At 37.2% G+C, this 19,700-nt stretch overlaps 1 protein-coding gene across 1 annotated transcript in view; it reads right to left on the reverse strand.

The window, feature by feature from the left end:
- Positions 1-7,483, reverse strand: part of LOC145265659 (uncharacterized) — a 95,546-nt gene extending 88,063 nt beyond the window's left edge. Inside the window, exon 1 of the mRNA XM_080121724.1 lies at positions 7,366-7,483. The gene's annotated coding sequence lies outside the window, so the exon portion shown is untranslated. The remainder of the gene's footprint in view (positions 1-7,365) is intronic.
- Between the last annotated feature and the right edge of the window lie 12,217 nt (positions 7,484-19,700).

The raw sequence follows: 19,700 nt of genomic DNA on the forward strand, positions 1-19,700 counted from the left end.
CTCGAGTTTGTATCAGTTAATATCTTATATGCTTTTATATAGAGTGATGTGGGTCTCGGTTGATTAACTGTGTCTAACTGTGTCGGATATATATAAGAGCCAGATACGTCCAAGGATGGAATACTGTTGCCACATATGGGCAGGAGCTGCTAGAAAAGACTTGTCCTGCCTTGATAGTGTTCAAAATAGACTTCGTGGCCTGGTGGGAGATGTCCTTTTCTCTTCGCTGCAACCTCTATCTCACAGAAGAGATGTTGCGAGTTTGTCTCTGCTTTATCGTTATTTTCATGGAAAGTGTTCGACTGAGCTTCAATCTATGGTCCCCCCTCGCCAAACTTTCACAAGAAACACTAGACTAGCTGAAAACATTATCAATAATTTTCCCCACTCTTTATCTGTGCCTAAACCTAAACATAGATTCCATGATCAAAGCTTCTTTCTTAGAACTGCACGCCTGTGGAATTGTCTTCCGTTTTCCTGCTTTCCAGCTGTCTATAATATGGTTGTCTTCAAGTCCAACGTGAACAAGTTTCTGATGAGCCGTTCCACTTAAGTTAACAAATTTACCGAACTTCCATTACTATCGATTACTATATTGTCCTTTTGACTACTCTACACTCTTTAACCCTTATCCTTGAGTGGCCGATCGGCCTTGATAAGTGGTGACGCCTATGTAAAAAAAAAGATATATATATACTCGAGAGTCAAAACAATTATAAGAATATTCTGTTGCCCTAGTTATAACTAGGGCTATGACAACAGCATATTCTTATCATTGTTTTGACTCTCGAGTATATATCCAACACAGTTAGAAACAGTTAATCAACCGAGAACCACATCCGTGTATATAAAAGCATATAAGATATCAACGGATACATACTCAAGAGTCAAAACAATGAAAAGAATATGCTGTTGTCATAGGCCTAGTGATGACACACTATCATTATTAGTTTCGCTTTGATTTCATTTGAAAGTTCACAAACTGTGATAGCAAGTCCTGGGAACATACACCAGAAAGATCAGTTGGAAATTGATTATACACCATCGACTATGCAATCCTTACAGCTACGCACCTAAAAAGCCAAGATGTTAAACCTGACATAGTGACATGGGACAAAAGAAAACGAGTGGCAACGCCAGGCACCTTGCTAGTTAAAAAAAAAAAAAAAAAAAAAAAGCCAATAAGTGTGAGATGGATGGATTTCAACCCAGAAAACACCAATTCTTCCCCCTTTGTCAGAAACATCGCTGATGGAATGTGAGGACTAAAGCATGAAATAAGGAAAGCGGAAGTTACGGGGATGCCGAAAATATCTACAAGTATTCTCTACAAGTACTTTGGTTATGAAACGATATTAGTTGCAAAGTGGGTGCGAGTTGATGGCAAGGGTAGGAGGCTAAGGTTAGGGTTAGGGTTAGGGTCAACGTCATTATGTTGTATGGTTGAACATTGGAGTGGGAGTATGAGGGGGAATAAAGAAAAATAGATTCGAAGGTGGCAAAAATAAAAAAAACCCGGCTTCTTTTGATGTTTCGTTCGATTGTTTCAGGTCATCGATTGAGATTGATTTGTCGCTGATTGATGCTCTTCGGATATGCCTCACCTTCCTAAACCCCCCTCCCTCCCCCTCCCCCGGCTATTGATGTCGCCCTTTTTCATCCGGACTGTGTGATATGAACAGATGGGAGATCTGTTTATGATGTATCGTCATGTTTAATGAAAAAATAATATTCACTGTTTTCTCAAGTAACATATCATCATCATCATCATCATCATCATCATCATCATCATCATCACCATTGTCGGCAGCGGCAGCTTAGCTTCTGCTTTACGTGCTGGCATGCATTGGATGGCTTAAAAAAAACTCACTCTCAAACTAACCTATCTCTGGGCAGGTCTTTACTTATCCTGTTGCAATATTTTGGGTTAATTGGGTATGATCCCACACAGTCGGACGATCCTATTTATAAACGATTCTGCTAAGAACTGACGAATCAAATTAATTCACGTTCTGCTACCAACCAATCAGAAACCAGAATTGCTTCATAAATATTAAACCTTTTCTGGAGCAATTTCACATGTTCTTTTCCCGGGTTTCGATACAATAAGAATATTTTGTTCTGTGGAACTGTCTACTACAAACAAATCACCTCCCAGGACTTGTGTGTAACAGCGAACCATCTGAAACTGTTCTGAAACTCAAAATGGCTTACACTTCTAGAGGTTATGGGCCCAGCGTGCGTCTTTATTTCGATGGATCCGAATCAAAATTCGAATTGTGGCAAGTTAAATTTCTGGGATATCTACGAATCCAAAAGCTACACAAAGTACTACAAACACAACCTGAAAACAGAAACGACTCCGACTTCATTGAAAAGAATGCAACTGTCTTTGCGGAATTAATACAGTGTTTAGATGACCAAAGTCTATCACTGGTAATGAGAGAAGCCCTGAACGACGGCTGCAAAGCATTAAATATATTGAGAGAGCATTATTTATCGAAAGGAAAACCCAAAATTATTTCTTTATACACTGAACTGACCTCTTTAAAACGAATGGAAGCCGAAACTATTACTGATTATATTATAAGAGCCGAGACAACTGCAAATTCTTTACTTATCCATCTTTCTCTCAAGTCCGTCCCTATTCTTTGATGTTCCCTTGCCAACTAATTCTGCTGCTTCAACTGTTCTACATCAACTAAGTACTCTTATTCATTCAACATCGTCGTCGTCACCATCATCATCATCACAATCATCACCACCATCATCACCATCATCATCACCATCATTGCCATCATCATCATCATCATCATCATCATCAACACTACCACCGCCACCACCATCATCATCATCATCATCATCATCATCAGCTTAATATCTATTTTACATCACTATAACGTATGTTACCGTGCTGAAATAATGTTATTATATTTAGAAAGTAAGGCTTACTACATAGGAACGTTGTTTTAGTCTCACATTTTCATTATTTTCGAACGCTGAAATTTTTTGTTTTTTAAATATGACTAGTTTATTTGAAGCTTCTTCTTTTAAACGGCATGAAAATTATGATAATAATGTTAAATTGTTACAGTTATTTTCGTGTTTCATGTGTGTGTGTGGGGGGGGGGGTAAATCTGTGGCGTGCATTGGAAGTCCCTAAACTATAAACCGAACTTTAGATTATTAGCCGCCATCTGAACTGAACTTTAATATTGGAAGTTACTGAAGAGCATTATTTATTTATCCCATAAATGTTCTCATATTTGATGCACCATAGTATTTTTTTTAACTACTCGTATTAATCACTATCACCACCACTATCATCATCATCAACACTACCACCGCCATCATCATCATCATCATCATCATCAGTTTAATATCTATTTTACGTACTGGCATGTGTTCAACAGTTTGTACAAATTGATTTCCTTATTATCGTATCGCTTGAATCTGAAGATTCTATTGTTGGCATTGGTTTCCCCGATATTTTTTCATCAGAATTCCTTCTATAAAAACATCGGGGATGAAAGGAGAGATCACATGATGGTTGCGATCCTAAATGAAAGTAATTTTTTGTGAAACGACCTGGATTTGAACTTAGGACACCCAGGTCGTCAGTCCATGTTGGTAACTATTAGACAACCATCACCTTTCAATTGACTTCCAAAGCAATCTATCTCTGGCCAAATCTTTATTCATCTCTCTTTCTCTCAAATCCATCCTTATCAATTCCTTCCATGGTTTCCTCACCAAAAAACATGTCCAAACCCTGTTAATCTCTTATTTTCTTTTCTTTTCTTTTTTCTAATAATCAACTAATGTCGTTGATGGATTTGTTATTATCAAGACTTTTTGTAAAATATGTATTTCTTAGTCTATCTCATGAATTTGCATTTCAAAGACACTGAGCTTTCTTTCATGCTCTGTCGGTATACAGAGTGGAATGATAAAATTGTTGCCCTACAAAACACGACATGATTCCATTTCCGTTTGATGAAAACCGGTTTTCTTTTTTTTTTTTTGTTGCAAGCCATCTACTAGTTGGCCAGTTGTGTACAAATCCCAAGAGCGATAGGAGCCTCCTATCATGTCTGAAAGTGACACAATGTTCAACGAGGGAGATTGGAGATGTGCTGCTGTATAACTTATGCACTCTACTGATCCAAATTATGACAGCAGGACCATTGCCAGCACCCTCAAAATGCATCGCTGGATTGTCACGAATAACAGGGACGTTCCTAGTGTGATGAAAACAAAGTTTTCAGCCACAGTTATGGTTTTTGGTGTGATTTCAAGCGAGGGTCACAAACTGTTTCGTGATGCCAAGCATTATGTGAAGAGGAGGAAATACAATTTTGGAATGCTCTACCAAAGGAGAAGCCAGAACATTGAGAGAGCCAGGTATCAGCTCACTGTGCATAGGCCAATGTTTTTGTTTTTTTATGTAATGCTCTGTTCTTGCTCTGTTATCCCATAAACACAAGAAGCAAGGAAATTTTTTGTAGCCACCTTGTAATCTGAGGAGAAAACCAACTATTTTCAGATCAACACATATGATCCATTGCTGCTGTCTGTATGAAATCTTTTCCAGAACAAATTTGATTTCATCATATTTTTCTTTGAGGGCCGTTGAATGGCCTTGAGGAACTGATCCATATATGTTGCCATTGTGAAGAAGAACACATTTAAACTTCTTTTGCAACTGTCTATAAAAAGACACCAATCTTGAGAATAATACTGTTCTACAAGAAATTGTTGTAGTAGGCTAGCAACGTCGTTGCAGTAGACTATGGCGTTTTCTATAGAAGGTTATGAGAGTTCTAGGTTGATTTATTTTTTTTTTAGTCTTGAAGCTAAAAGTTCAGAAGATCATTGAGAAAAAAGAAGGAAAAAACCCGGTATCTGAAACAGTGGCTTCACTACTGTCAGTGGACAAAACAGAGTCTTGGTCTTCCTTAGAACGAGGTAATTCCAATTCGGGCAAGCCTTTAAACACTGAAACAGGAATGTCATTGTAGTGTGGAATTGAACTAATTGCAGACTTAAGATTTGGATAAACCAACTAATATCAGTTCTTCCTGTTGATTCTTTTCATTTTGACTGCACAGAAATAATGTTAGGAAGAGGAAAGGTGCGGATGAACTCGAAATCCCGGCCATCAAAAATGGAACCTGGAATTGGATGACCTGGTCCTATGACACAAGTCGTTTTATGGGTCAGGCCGTTGAATGGAGCAAAGTTCGAACGAACTTAAACCCTGCCCAACAAAAATGAAACCCGGGAATGAGATGACATAATTCGGCCGCAGGTAAGACCAAAAGCAAACACCGAGAGGGTCAGAATATGGGTCGATGACGTAAATTGGTTAATGGGTTACGAGGTCGAAAATCCATAAAAGAGAAATGATAAACAAAAAACAGACAGAAAGACGCGGAGAGAGAAACGAGGACAAACGACGATAAACTGCCTGTCACGTTCGCAACCTACATCCCTCTCCACCGCCGTATAGTGTAAATATGAATGTTTGATAAATAAACCAAGTTTTGTTTATAACAGTGTCTCGTTATTCATTGATAAATGAACAGGGTAATTCCAATCAGAGACGCTTACAACAAGCATATGTGTATACATGTCAAACAAACTATCTTTCTATCTATCGAGATATTGAAAAATATCTTATAGTAAAATTATAGGCTTGGTGCTAATGCAATAGAATGTACCCTGGCTAGATGAAACACTAAGACTCTTCCTAAGACGAACAACAACAAAACAGAATAGACGTCACCATCATACCACCCAGTATATAACAATAGCAGTCATCGATTCACACTAGACCATTGGAATACCAAAGCAGGGTGACTTTCTATCCTTTTTTGTCCACTGTCGAAAATGATCAACACATTGCTTGCATACAATATAAGGTATCTTATCACCCAGCATTACTTTGAAGTAAACAAAATAAGCACACTTCACAAATTCACTGATCTCTTTCCTGTTGGAACAACCAAAATGGGGAGGCTTAATTCTTCTCAAATTCTAGTGCAGACGAATGTCTGCTACCAACGAGAAATCAATAGCAAACGGTTGTTGCGATAAGACAAATTATTTGGTAAACTGTATCTAAAGAGGTAGAGAGTACTGGAAATCTGGGGAGACTAATTGTCACTCAGACTCCAGGGAACACCGCAAGTTGTTCTCAAAGATAATTCTTTGATGATAGCCTGTGTGAAAACTCCTAGTGTGTGAATAATAATAATAATAATTATTATAATAATAATAATAATGATAATGATAATGATAATAATAATAATAATAATAATAATAATAAAAATAATAATAATAATAAGTGAATGTAGCAAACTGGGCCAAAAGGATTACAAGAACAGACACGTCCAAGTGAGAAGGGCAGTACACTGGGAATTATGCAAACAACTACAACTCGAATGCACAGACAAGTGGTACAAACATAAGCCAGCAACAATATTTGAAAACGAGAATCACAAAATCCTAAGGGACATGGACATACAAACTGATAAACCCATCCAAGCAAGAAGACCAGATGTTGTAATAATTAACAAGAAAGAAAAATCCTGTCAAATCGTAGACTTTGCTGTTCCAGCTGACCACACATTCAATTTTTAAACAACGCCACCTAGTAGATGATGTAGCCATGCTAAATTTTTCTCCAAAAATCTGCAATGAAAGTAAAATAATACAGCTTAACTATTTCCTGTCTGACTTATAAATGAATTCCTAACATGAAGAGAATAAACCTTACTTTGACCCAGAAATCAACAAAAACATATTACAATCGGTTGGCCTATTTACTACTCAGTGTCCACTTCTTACCAACTACATGCATCATTGTATAGCAAATTTGACTTTTACTTTAAGGTTTGTGTGTCATAATCAATTAACATACATCAATTGTAATTATGAAGCTAGAATGCATATAGAAACGTGCCTAATGAACTGTTGTTGCATGTACCTACGCTTCACAATCAGATAAACTATTCTAAAAAATAACGACTCTGAAGACTATTGTTGCATGTACAGGGTGACCAAAAAAAAAAACAGAGGACATTCAATTGTTTTTTTGAGCATTTTACAGTCAACGGAAAAAATTGGCCAAAGACCCTAGTGTTTTGATGTAATGTTTTGAATATAATAAACTACTTATGACCAAAGTTTCATTTCATTCGGACAAAACACTAAGAAATGGGGCCCTAATTAAGTTGGGGCCCGTTTTTTGGGGGGTCACTCTGTATATCTCATTACACATGTCTCTTTGTCCGTATTTATGTATATAATTGTGATATATATGTGTGTGCGTCCATATATACGCGATAAAATTCACTATACCTTTTATTTTTTTCTGTTATTTTAGTCTTCTCTGGGATACGATTCTTCCCGTCACTGGTTGATGAGCTGTAAAGAACATATAAGATGAAAACACATGGATTACTTTATTTTGTCTACGAGTGAAGTGGAGGACTCCTTCGCCTTGCTGACTCAAACGTTTTTGTGTTTCTTTTTCCGGCATATTTTTGCACCAATTCAGCGCATCTGTTCCACCCAAAATCAGAAACCAGACTGAACTTATATGCGAGAGAAAAGATATCTTCCTCTCTTCCTTTCATGCTCTCTCTCTCTCTTTCCTTTTCTTTCTTTCTTTCTTTCTTTCCACGTTTTCTTTCACACAAACCGAATGACCTATTTCAGGTGGTATTACTGACCTCAACTACAGAGTTTGACATACGTCAGCAGTTTAACCCTTGAACTCTTTTTATACTAACCAACCTTCACAGCAAAATCACAATTTTCAACATACCGGCATAACACGGAATAGATTACATATCACTAGTACATAATTCACAGGTAAAAGTAACAACTGAAAGAGAAAAATGACAGGTATGAGAAAGTAAAAACGATAACAACAAACAAGGGTATGAAAATGCAGGAGTTAAAGAAATCGAAAGACTTAAATAAGTTTGTAAAGAAATGGAACATTAAATGTCGCATTGCCTGACAAAGCAAACTAACACATTGTCCGAAAGAAGAAATGAGTAAAACATTCCGTTGATGTCGGTGATGGGAGAGGATAAAGGAGAAAGAGGCGTGCTGCATTGCTAGTGGTTGCACAAAGGAACTAAAGAACAATAACAAACCTAAACGTAGATTCCATGAACAAAGCTTCTTTCTTAGAACTGCACGCCTGTGGAACTCTGTTCCGTCTGCCTGCTTCCCTCCTGACTACAACTTGGATGTCTTCAAGTCCAACATAAACAAATTCTTGATGAACCGCCCCCTTAAGTAGGCACTCTGATAGGTTCATAAGAGTAGTAGTTGAGGGGCAAAAATCAGAAGCTCACAGTATTAATGCCGGTGTCCCTCAGGGGTCCATCCTGGGCCCAACTCTTTTCCTGATCTACATTAATGATCTTCCAAATCACATCCTTACATCATTTGTAGACATCTATGCTGACGGCACTACCATTTATGGTAGCACATCTAAGACAGTAAACGACCAAGTTCTCTCCAATTCTCTCTCCTCTGATATTGAGCACGTAGTACAATGGGGTAAGGAGTGGCTGGTTACTTTTAATGCATCTAAAACCAAGCTTCTCTCTTTACATCATCAACATTCTGATCCACATCTGGCATCAATTGAAATGAATGGCTCTCGTCTTCAGGAGGCCTCAAGTTTTGACAAGCTTCTGGGCTTGACCATTACTCCTGATCTCAAATGGAACACGTACATCAAATCTGTTGCCAAAGCCGCTGGAAAAATGGTGGGATCTTTCTATCGATCCGGTAGATATCTCACTGCTGATGCTATTCTCTATCTATATAAGAGCCAGGTACGTCCAAGGATGGAATACTGTTGCCACATCTGGGCAGGAGCTGCTAGAAAGGACTTGTCCTGCCTTGATAGAGTTCAAAATAGACTTCGTAGCCTCGTAGGAGATGTCCTTTTCTCTTCCTTGCAACCTCTATCTCACAGAAGAGATGTTGCGAGTTTGTCTCTGATGTATCGTTATTTTCATGGAAAGTGTTCGACTGAGCTTCAATCTATGGTCCCCCCTCGCCAAACTTTCGCAAGAAACACTCATCTAGCCGTAAACACTATCAATAATTCCCCCCACTCTTTATCTGTGCCTAAACCTAAACGTAGATTCCATGAACAAAGCTTCTTTCTTAGAGCTGCACGCCTGTGGAATTGTCTTCCGTTGTCCTGCTTTCCGGCTGACTACAATATGGTTGTGTTCAAGTCTAACGTAAATAAGTTCTTGATGAGCCGTTCCATATAAGTTATTAAATTTACCAAATTTTCATTACTAATGATTACTATATTGTCCAATTTCTACTGTACACTCTTTAACCTTTATCCTTGAGTGGCCTCTTGGCCTTGATAATGTGGTGATTCCTATGTAAAAAAAAAAAAAAGTAGGCACTCTAAAATATCCACACTAACGTACTGTACTTACAATAACCCTTATCCATGAGTGGCTTCCGGGCCTTGATAAGTGGTGACCACCTTGTAAAGGAAAAAAAAAAAAACAACCAGAAGAGGAAATTAAAAAGAAAGTAATTTTTTAGTTAAGAGTAACTTAAAGGGAGATAACTGTTTCAAAACGGAGACAAAACATATACTTTTAAGGTAAAAAAAGGTATAAGATAACAAATATCTCAATGACTTGACTTCATAAGAAAAAATTAATATGATTTTCGGCATTCCCAAATTAGTCTAAATCAGCTTAGAAACCTTGGCCACCAAAATAATGTATTGACCAGTGGTATCTGATGTAAATTAAGAAGACTAGAGAGTGTATCTTGGGTTTACTTAATTCTCTCATTCTTTATTTTATCCTTTAGTCCTCTCACTCCAGGAGCAATATCCCCGACAAAAGAGGAAGAATTGCTGATTTCTGGGCTAGAGTCTATTCAATCTAACACTTATCATTGGCAAAATTTTTGACCTTGAAGTACTTTTTTTTCGGCTCCTTACATCAAGTGGCTTCATGCCTTGTCTGGAACGATTCCTATAAAAAAACAGTGCTTATGCAATTATGTTACCGTGCTATTTAAAAAAAAAAAAAGAAGTATTTTCAAGTTAAATTCAAGTTTTACCATATATCTTTTTTTTTATTATTAAATTGTTAGGTGAAAGTACATAATAGTTTGCAAAACACCCTCCCCCCATGGTAAGAATGGGTTTCTAAATAATAACGTTAATGTTTCAGCACTGTAACACTGTAACATAAGTGCATAAGTACACAAAAAACAGGTTCTTGAGCTGTCATCTTAAATAATTAATTCTGTCAATTTTCGTGTGTGTGTGTGTGTATGCGTGTTTGTGTGTGTATGTGTGTATGTGTGTGTGCATATGTGTGTGCACGTGCGAGTGTATCTACGTGTATGTGTGTGTTTGTGTATGTGGGTGTGCATGTGAATGTGTGTGCATGTGTTTGTGTACGTATATGTGTATGTGTGTGCATGTGTGTGTGCGTATGTGTGTGTGCATGTGCGAGTGTATGTATGTGCATGTGTGTGTTTGTGTATGTGTGTGCGTGTGTATGTGTGTGCGTGTGTTTGTGTACGTATGTGCGTCTATGTGTGCGTGTACGTGTATGCATGTATATCTGTGTGTATGTGTGTGTGTGTGCATGTGTGTATATGTATATGTGTGTATGTGTGTGCATGTGTTCGTGTATGTGTCTGCATGTATGCGCGTGTGTTCGTGTGTGTTCATGTATGCATGTGTGTGTGTAAAAACGGGGTGCAATAGCAGATAACATAAGTAATTAGCAGGAAGACCCGACGTTGTCTGGGATTGAATGAGGATCACGACTACATACTTTCTTTTTTTTTGTTTTTACTGCCTCCCTCTTTTTTTTTTACTAAGAAAATAAAAATTTGCGATTTTTAGGATTTTAATACAAAATGTATCCATTATAAAGATGATTTTGATCTTGATAGTTCGAATTGAGTTGTCACTCTTATTTATTTAACATAGCCAATCAAAAATCCTATGTCTCACTTCATCATAAAATTTGATTTTTTTTTCAAGTTAAAAAGAACTGTTCGATCAATTTACATGATTTTTAGAATATGAAATCTTCAGTCCATGATGAGTACGTACATCATAAATATTTTTTTGCATTTTTGTTTTTTAAAATAAGTAAAATTCTAAATAAGCACTCGAATATTAGTAGAGAGATCATCACTAAACACTCATGTCGGAGTTTATGCAATAAATATATAAAAAATGAAATTTAAATTTATATTACTTGTTTTGATCAGACTATTGGTCTCATCTTGAGTGTTATTTGTGCAATGTTTTGGTTGGTGTAGCCTTCGACCTTTGTCAGGCATGTTGGTCATTATCTTGAAAAAGAAAGGAGAAAAATTACTGACTCCGTAGATCGTTTCGTATTCTTGGAGTTGTTTTTTTTGTTTTGTGACTGTTGTTTCATATGTATGAAAAAAAAATTGGTTGACAAAGGGGAGGCAATTCTACTAAAGTTCAACAGGAGATTATCTCAAGATAAGAACAATAGTCCGATCAAAACAAGTAATATAAACAATTCAGCCCTCATCTCAGAAATTCAGAACTGTAAATTTAAATTAGTTCTCTTTTAATGGATAAGATGTTTGTTTTCCTCCCACGGCAAAAAGATGTGACACAAGGTAAGGAAAGTGGGATATGAAAAGCCAGTACCTTAGCGAAAGAGCAACCTGGCCTGCAAAAAATGCCTGGGCAGCTCATTCCTCAATAGGGATTCATAGGGTGATTAGTAATAAACTAACCCCTTTCTCAAAGAATGAGAGGGTAAAGCCTGGGAGGATGGACCTTCTTAAACTGTATAGTACTAGAACAATACTTCTAAGTCTATTTCTTTTTTTGATAAATCCGGGTCCATTCCATTTTTTTATTTTATGATGTTTGTATATTTTTGAGATGAGGCTTGATAATTATTTAAAAAAAAATAAAAACAACTCAGATGAGAACGGTAGTCCAAACAATCCAAATAATACAAAAAAATTATCAAGCCTCATCTCAAAAATATACAAACATTATATAAAAAAGTAAAAAATAAAACGAAACAAACCTAAAATGGAATGGATTCAGATTTATTTAAAAAAAAAAAAATGGACTTGGCACTATTTTTCACCATTCACCAATAACATCCAGTGTGGATGCACCTGACGATGGTCAGAGGTTACATCGCCCGAAATGTTGTGGAAAAAAACAACGAAGATGAAAACAATAGTCCGAACAATCCAAATAATACAAAAAATAAAAAAGTTTAGTTTCAGAATAAAAAAAGGTTGAAGTGTATACAGAAAAGCCTTTAAATAAATTGACCATATTTTAGTCAACTGGGAAGCAGCCATGTGATATCGTGTTCCAAAGACAGTTCTTGGAACAAAACTCTGCTCATAAAAGCTCCGTTTAACTCCACATATACAGAGGAGGAAGGAAAATACTTTACAGCATTAATAGATAGAGGAGTTTTTGCCGTGAATGTTTTAAGGGGGGGGGGGGAGAACCACAGATTGAAACTCAGTCGAGCATCTTTCATGGAAATAACGATAGAGTAGAGAGAGACTAGTAACAACGTCCCTTCTCTGAGAATGAGGCCATAGGGACAAGAAGAGAACATCTCTCGCTAGATTTCAAAGTCGATTTTTTATTTTGTCAAGGTAAATTATTGCTGCTGTTGGCTAAGAGAAGAGTAAAGCATGTATACATAGTGTGGAACTGAAGGTTGAGGATATGCGTTGCATGGAGAGTGATTACATGAGAATGATATGATGGATGTGTAATGCGAAACTTAAAGAAAGGCTTAGATCTGATGACCTCAGAGGAAGATTAAATCTAGATAGGATAGGGAGATGTGTGCAGAACAGGAGACTTATATGGTATGGTCACAATTGAAAGAATGGATGAAAGTTCTTGTGTCAGTAGATGTTTTTTTTTTTTCTCTTTTTTACTCACTTTCACCCCAAACGAGGCATGTTGCCACTTGGATGTAAGGGGCTGCTAATTAGGACCATGCCTAGGAAAGATTAAGATGTTGGTTTACATTACATTTAAACTTCTGCATATCAGTACAGTTTGGGAAGCAGGTAGCAGGAAGGGAATTCCAAAGTCTAGCTGTTTTTAAGGAAGAAGCTATTTGAGTAGAAAACTTTCTGACATTTAGGGATCGCAACAGTGAAGGGGTGCGATTTTGTTGCTAAGCGGGTTTGTCGGGGATATGTATGTTGAGAGGGCACAAGTGCAATGAGTTCATCAGAGCACATTTCATTAAAATATTTATAAAACAGGCACATGGATGCAACATTGCAGTGATGGGACAGAGGTTGGAGCTTAGTTGAAAGTGGAATCTATTAAATTGGAGACCCTTTTTTGGATCCTGCCCAAGAGGGAGAGACTAGGAGTAGATGCACCAGCCCAGACGTAGCAACAATACTCCATATATGGGCGAATGGTGGCCTTATAGAGGTACAGGATACTCTCAGGTTTGAGCAGTTTTCTAATGGAGAACAGTTGATATCATAGGTTCGGCATATAAGGGAAGGATAAGGAAAACATGGAAGGAAGTGATAATAATGGACTTGAAAGTCAATTCCTTAAAGCTGTCCAACGTTTGCAGATGTTAAATCAATTGCTTTGAGCAGCTCCTTCCCTGACGTGACAACAATAATCTTTTATACAGTTAGAGGATTGTGTCAGCAATTAGAAGGACAAGGAGTTAATCAGCCGAAATGTGAAAATGACAATGACAAACGGATGTAAATAAATCAAAGGCAATGGCAGAATCCTTAGAAAATGACCTCCAGAACGTAGCGGAATGGTGAAACAAATGAATGGTAACATTTAATGCTAGTAAGACCAAACTGCTCTCCTTTAACAATTACAAGACGCCTCTCCAACCCCCAATATCTATAACAAATAACATCCTACCTGAGTATTCTTGCTTCAAACTCCTCGGCTTTACATTCACGGGCAACATGAACTGGAATAAATGCATAGAGGACATTGCAAAGACTGCTGCAAAGAAGGTAGGTTCCCTCTATCGAGCTAGAAGACTACTCACACCTGAGAGTATCCTGTACCTCTACAAGGCTACCATTCATCCATGCATCGAGTATTGTTGCCACATCTGGGCTAGTGCATCTACCATTAGCCTCTCCCTCTTGGATAGGGTTCAAAAAAAGAGTTTTCAATATAATAGGTCCCACTTTGTCAACTAAACCCCAACCCCTATCCCATTGCCGCCATGTTGCATCTCTGTGTCCGCTTTACAAATACTTTAATGGAATGTGCTCTAATGAACTTGTTGCACTTGTGCCCGCTCAACATACATATCCCTGACAAACCCGTTTAGCAACAAAATCTCACCCCTTCACTGTTGAGGTCCCTAAATGCCAGAAAGTTCTCTACTCCAATAGTTTCTTCTCTTGAAGAGCTAAACTTTGGAATTTCCTCCCTGCTACCCGTTTCTCTGACTGTACTGATATGCAAAAGCTTAAATGTAACATAAACCAACATGTTTTAATCTCTCCTAGGCATGGTCCCAAATAGAAACCCCTTACATTCAAGGGTACAATATGCCTTTTTAGGGGTGAACATCATGAAATAAAAAAAAAAAAAAGCACGTAGATAAAGGGAAAATAAAAAGTTAAAAACCAAAAAAATACACAAATACCTGGTTACGTCCGAGAGTTTCCTATGCCGTCATCTTTTATTTTTCCTACGCACCGATTGTTACCATCATGTTTCAAGCAGTGTGCTTCGGAAACATTCCTTTCTGGAAAGATCCACGCAACAATCGGAAAGTAACGTGCATCTTGAAGACGTTTTAAACAGAAACGATAACCAGATTGGTTGTGATAAAAATAAGAGATGCTAGTCAACAAGGTCTGAAAGGTGGACGGGGCGGTGGTCAAGCTTTGTGGTGACCAGCTTAATTCATTGGCTGGGGAGGAGGGGGAGGGGACGAAGGGTTGAATCTTTGATTGTTTCTACTGTTTTCACATGACAAAATTAAGTTTGTCCAGAGGTTTGTGTTCAGTGTCCATCGGTCATCTTAGGCCTCTCTCACACTCCACCCCTAGAGCCAATCACACCAACAACATGCGAATAGATTACAGAGTCTGGGGGGAAGGTAGAAAGAGGCTGGTCGGAGACACATGTTATGAGCTGTTTGGACAGGTCAGCGACAATCCTATTGGTTAGGGTTAGAAAGGATTAAAGTTGTGTGGACAACGGGCAAGTGGCCATAATGCAATACACCTGCAATAATTGGACATATATATATATATATATATATATGTATACACACACTAGCAGAGCGACTCGACGTTGCTCGGGATTTAAAGAGAGGATTAACAAATGTTCCACACGTCTAATACTTTTATTGTCATTGAAATCGCTGAAATCGCTCATTCGTCAATCAAATCAGTTGATTGCCTGCTCTAGTCAGAAACTCACTGCTGTGCACTAGGAGGAAGCTTCATATGCCTCACCATAGTGACTTAGTCCACAATTCATTGTAGTCTACATTGCACTGTAGAGAACCTACTGTTGCTTTTATGAATTTTTTAAAATCTTATATAATGACTTGAATTAAAAGTTTAAAATGCAAAAGTCAAGTACAATGGTCCAATTATATTCTAAACAGAAGCATACATTTTGAACGCGCCAGTGTCTTATCAAAGAACCTGCTGTTGGTTTTATAGGCCAATCCGTTCTGCTTGTGTGGTGATAAAACTTCTTGAATGCAATTATGTTGGTAGGCTGCATAAAAGTGTTAACTTTGACTAAAATTGGACTGTTTCTTCTTTAATCAGATTTCTTTGATTATCGATTTTTGGTACTTATCAAAACCTATCTAAAAACACCCCCAGGCACATAAGGTACATGTGTATGAATTTTTTTTTCTTTTAAATCGGCCCAGTCGTTTTGGAGTTTATAGGGAGCGAACTCACACACACACACACACACACACACACACACAGACAAAGTGCCTTTTATATATAAGTAGATACACTAGCAGGCAGACCCAGGGGATGAATGAGAATCAACGAATGTTTAACTCTCTCATTGTCATCAAAATCTATGAGATCGACCATTTTTCAATCAAATCGGTTGATTGCCTGCTCTAGTTGAGGATCCACCGTGGTGCACTAGGAGTAAGCTTCACCCTGCAATGACTTAGTCCACAATATATTGTAGCTTACATTGCACTGTAGAGAACATATTGTTGATTTTATAAAATTATTTGTTATATATAATAATGGCTTTAATTAAAGTTTAAAATGCAAAAGTCAAGTATCATGGTTCAATTGTGCTCTAAACAGAAACATTCATTTCAAACGCGACCTTATCATATCAAAGAGCCTGCTGTCGATTATATATGCCAGCCGTGTCTGCTTGTGTGGTAATAAAACTTCTCAAATGCATTTGTGATGTTAGGCTGTATGAGGGTGTTAACTTCCATCAAAATCGCTTCTTTAATTGGATTTTTTTCGATTATTGATACTTATCGAAGACATTCTGATATAAAACCTATCTAAGAACACTGCCAGACACATAAAGTACATTTGTGTGGACTTTCATAAAAATCAGCCTAGCCGTTTAGGAGTCCATAGGGAATGAACTCACACAAACAACTTTCCTTATATATATATATATATATATATATATATATATATATATATATATATTTCTGTGGAAATATATCTTATTTCCTTATAATTATATACAAATCCTTATTTAAGAAGCTTAATGTAATTATAGAGTAATATAGTGAATGAATGACAAAAGTCTATATTTCAAAGTTTCAATGTTAACCATCTTATAATTTATTCCTTTAATTCAGTTGACGTTTACAATTCTTGACAATGGCTGTTTCGATTGATTGTTACTATTTCTTCTGATGAGTTAAGGGCAAAATAGATTCACTAGTTGATATAATAATTAAGTGATTGATTTTGCGCTACGAAATAGACACTGTCAAGAATCGTAAAAGTCAACTAAATTAAAGGAATAAATTATAAGACAGTATTAATGCTGGAGTCCCTCAGGGGTCCATCCTGAGCCCAACCCTCTTCCTGATCTACATCAATGATCTCCCAAAACACATACTTAAATCATTCATTGATATGTATGCTGATGACATGACCATCTATGGCAACACATCAAAGGCCGTAAATGACAAAGTTCTCTCTGATTCTCTCTTCTCTGATCTTGAGCGCTTGGTACAGAGGTGGCTGGTTACTTTTAATGCATCTAAAACTAAGCTCCTATCTTTACATCATCAACGCTCTGATCCCCATCTGGCATCAATTGAAATGGATGGCTCTCGTCTTGGGGAGGATCCATGTTTTGACAAGCTTCTGGGCTTGACCTTTACTCCTGATCTGAAATGGAACACGTACATCAAGTCTGTTGCCAAGGTTGTTGGAAAAATGGTAGGATCCTTCTACCGCTCCAGAAGATATCTCTCTGCTGATGTAATTCTCTATCTATATAAAAGCCAAATACGTCCAAGGATGGAGTACTGCTGCCACATCTGGGCAGGAGCTGCTAAAAACAGTCCATCCTGCCTTGACAGAGTACAAAATAGACTTTGTGGCTTAGTGAGCGATGCCCTTTTCTCTTCCCTGCAACCTCTCTCCCACAGAAGAGACGTTGTGAGCATGTCTTTGTTTTATCGTTATTTCCATGGCAAGTGCTCGTCTGAACTCCAATCTCTTGTCCTCCCTCACCAATCTTTTTCCCCATTCTTTATCTGTGCCTAAATCAAAACGTAGATTCCATGAACAAAGCTTCTTTCTTAGAAGTGCACGCCTGTGGAACTCTGTTCCATTTGTCTGTTTCCCACCTGACTCCAACTTGAATGTCTTCCAGTCCAACATAAACAAAATTCCTGATGAACCGCCCCCTTAAGTAAGACACTTTATTAAATCTCCATTACTAACGATTACTACGATACTATCCCATTCATTATTGAACACGCATTAACCTTTATCCCTGAGTGGCCTCCGGGCCTTGATAAGTGGTGACTACCATGTAAAAAAAAAAAAAGATGGTCACCATCATGATTATTGGAATAGACTTTTGTCATCCATTCAATAGACACACACACAAACAAACACACACGGCATAATTGCATTGACACACCAGTTCTTGTTCGATCACTGAAGTTAAGCAACATTGAGCCTGGTTAGTACCAGATGGGTGACCATTTGGGATACTAGGCGCTGTATGTGCTCTCCACTTATCTCAGCATGTTTCCAATCCTCCTGTACATACACTTCACTTGCTATTGGTATTTGACAATATCGACTCAGGAGAGGTGTGGTTGGAGATTACGCACTTCCTGCCACAAAAATTTAATGCGCAGGCACCCCTACGGTGGGTATCCATAGTCTGTCAAAGACTGAAGGAGTCATTTTTTTTTTTTTAAATATATAATATAATTTTGTATAAAAAAATTTTTTTTTTTTAAATATATAAAATAATTTTGTATAAGCAGACAAAATACATTTGAAACTACGTTTAAAAATATTTTATTGCAAATCATTAGATTTTTTATTTTATTTAAAAAATTTAAATGACTTTCATTTTTATTTATTTCTAATTACAGGGAAAAAATAAAAATAAAAAAAAACTTTCCCTGATGATGGATATTTTACTATCCAAAATTAATAAGAGAAAAAAGAAGTCAAGTTTAAAAAACACTAATTTCTTAAAGATACTTCTAAGAGCTTTTCGCCAAATCTCATGAATAAATTCCTGATGAACCGCCCCCTTATCAAATCTCCAATACTAACGATTACTACAATACTATCCCATTGATACTGTACATGCAATAACCCTTATCTCCTGCCATTGATAAGTGGTGTAAAAAAAAAAAAAAAAAAAAAAAATCTCATTATCCTGGGGATTTTTCAAAAAGCCTGACTGGAAACCCCATCAGAAGAACACATCAGGGATGCTCCATGGAGTAATATCTTTACTCTTCCTGTTGAATAATGTTCCAACACTGAATGGTTCAAAACATTCCACACGGAAATTCTATAACAAGTCCCATTCTTCTCAAAAAATGTCAAGTTTAAAAAAATTCTTAAAAGATGCTTCTAAGTGTTTTCTATCAAATTTCATTATCCTGAGGAAGTCACCATAGATCACATAAGAGATGCCCTAGGGTTGGAGAGACGAGTTTGCATCTGGGAGTCAGAGAACGGTCACTGAGGCATCAGACTGGCAAGATAGTAATATGTAATCCCTGAAAAAAGAACGGCATTCCACCCAGGAGCAATGAGTCGCAACCAATAATAAATGTTAAAAAGTGGAAACAAATTGGCTGTGAAAGTTTTCGGGGAAGAAAATGACCAACATTTTTAGGAGCACATCAGAATAACATGCCAATGGTGGTGACTAAATGCTGTCCTTTGTCTGAGCTAGCAGAGATGTTATTCATTCTGGTCATCAATGGCTGTTAGACGTATTTATTAGTGATGGGACGATTCCAATATTTTTCCCCAATTCCAATACAATTACTGACTCCGATTCTTTAGAAATCTCTATTTAACTATAAAGATTGTTATTTCCTGATTTTCGTAAAAACTTATGTTAAACATGCAGATATTTTCCTTAACGCCAAAATACACTTGTA

Source organism: Euprymna scolopes, chromosome 40 (assembly GCF_053919585.1).
Source record: "Euprymna scolopes isolate OS-2025 chromosome 40, ASM5391958v1, whole genome shotgun sequence".
Lineage (NCBI taxonomy): Eukaryota > Metazoa > Mollusca > Cephalopoda > Sepiida > Sepiolidae > Euprymna > Euprymna scolopes.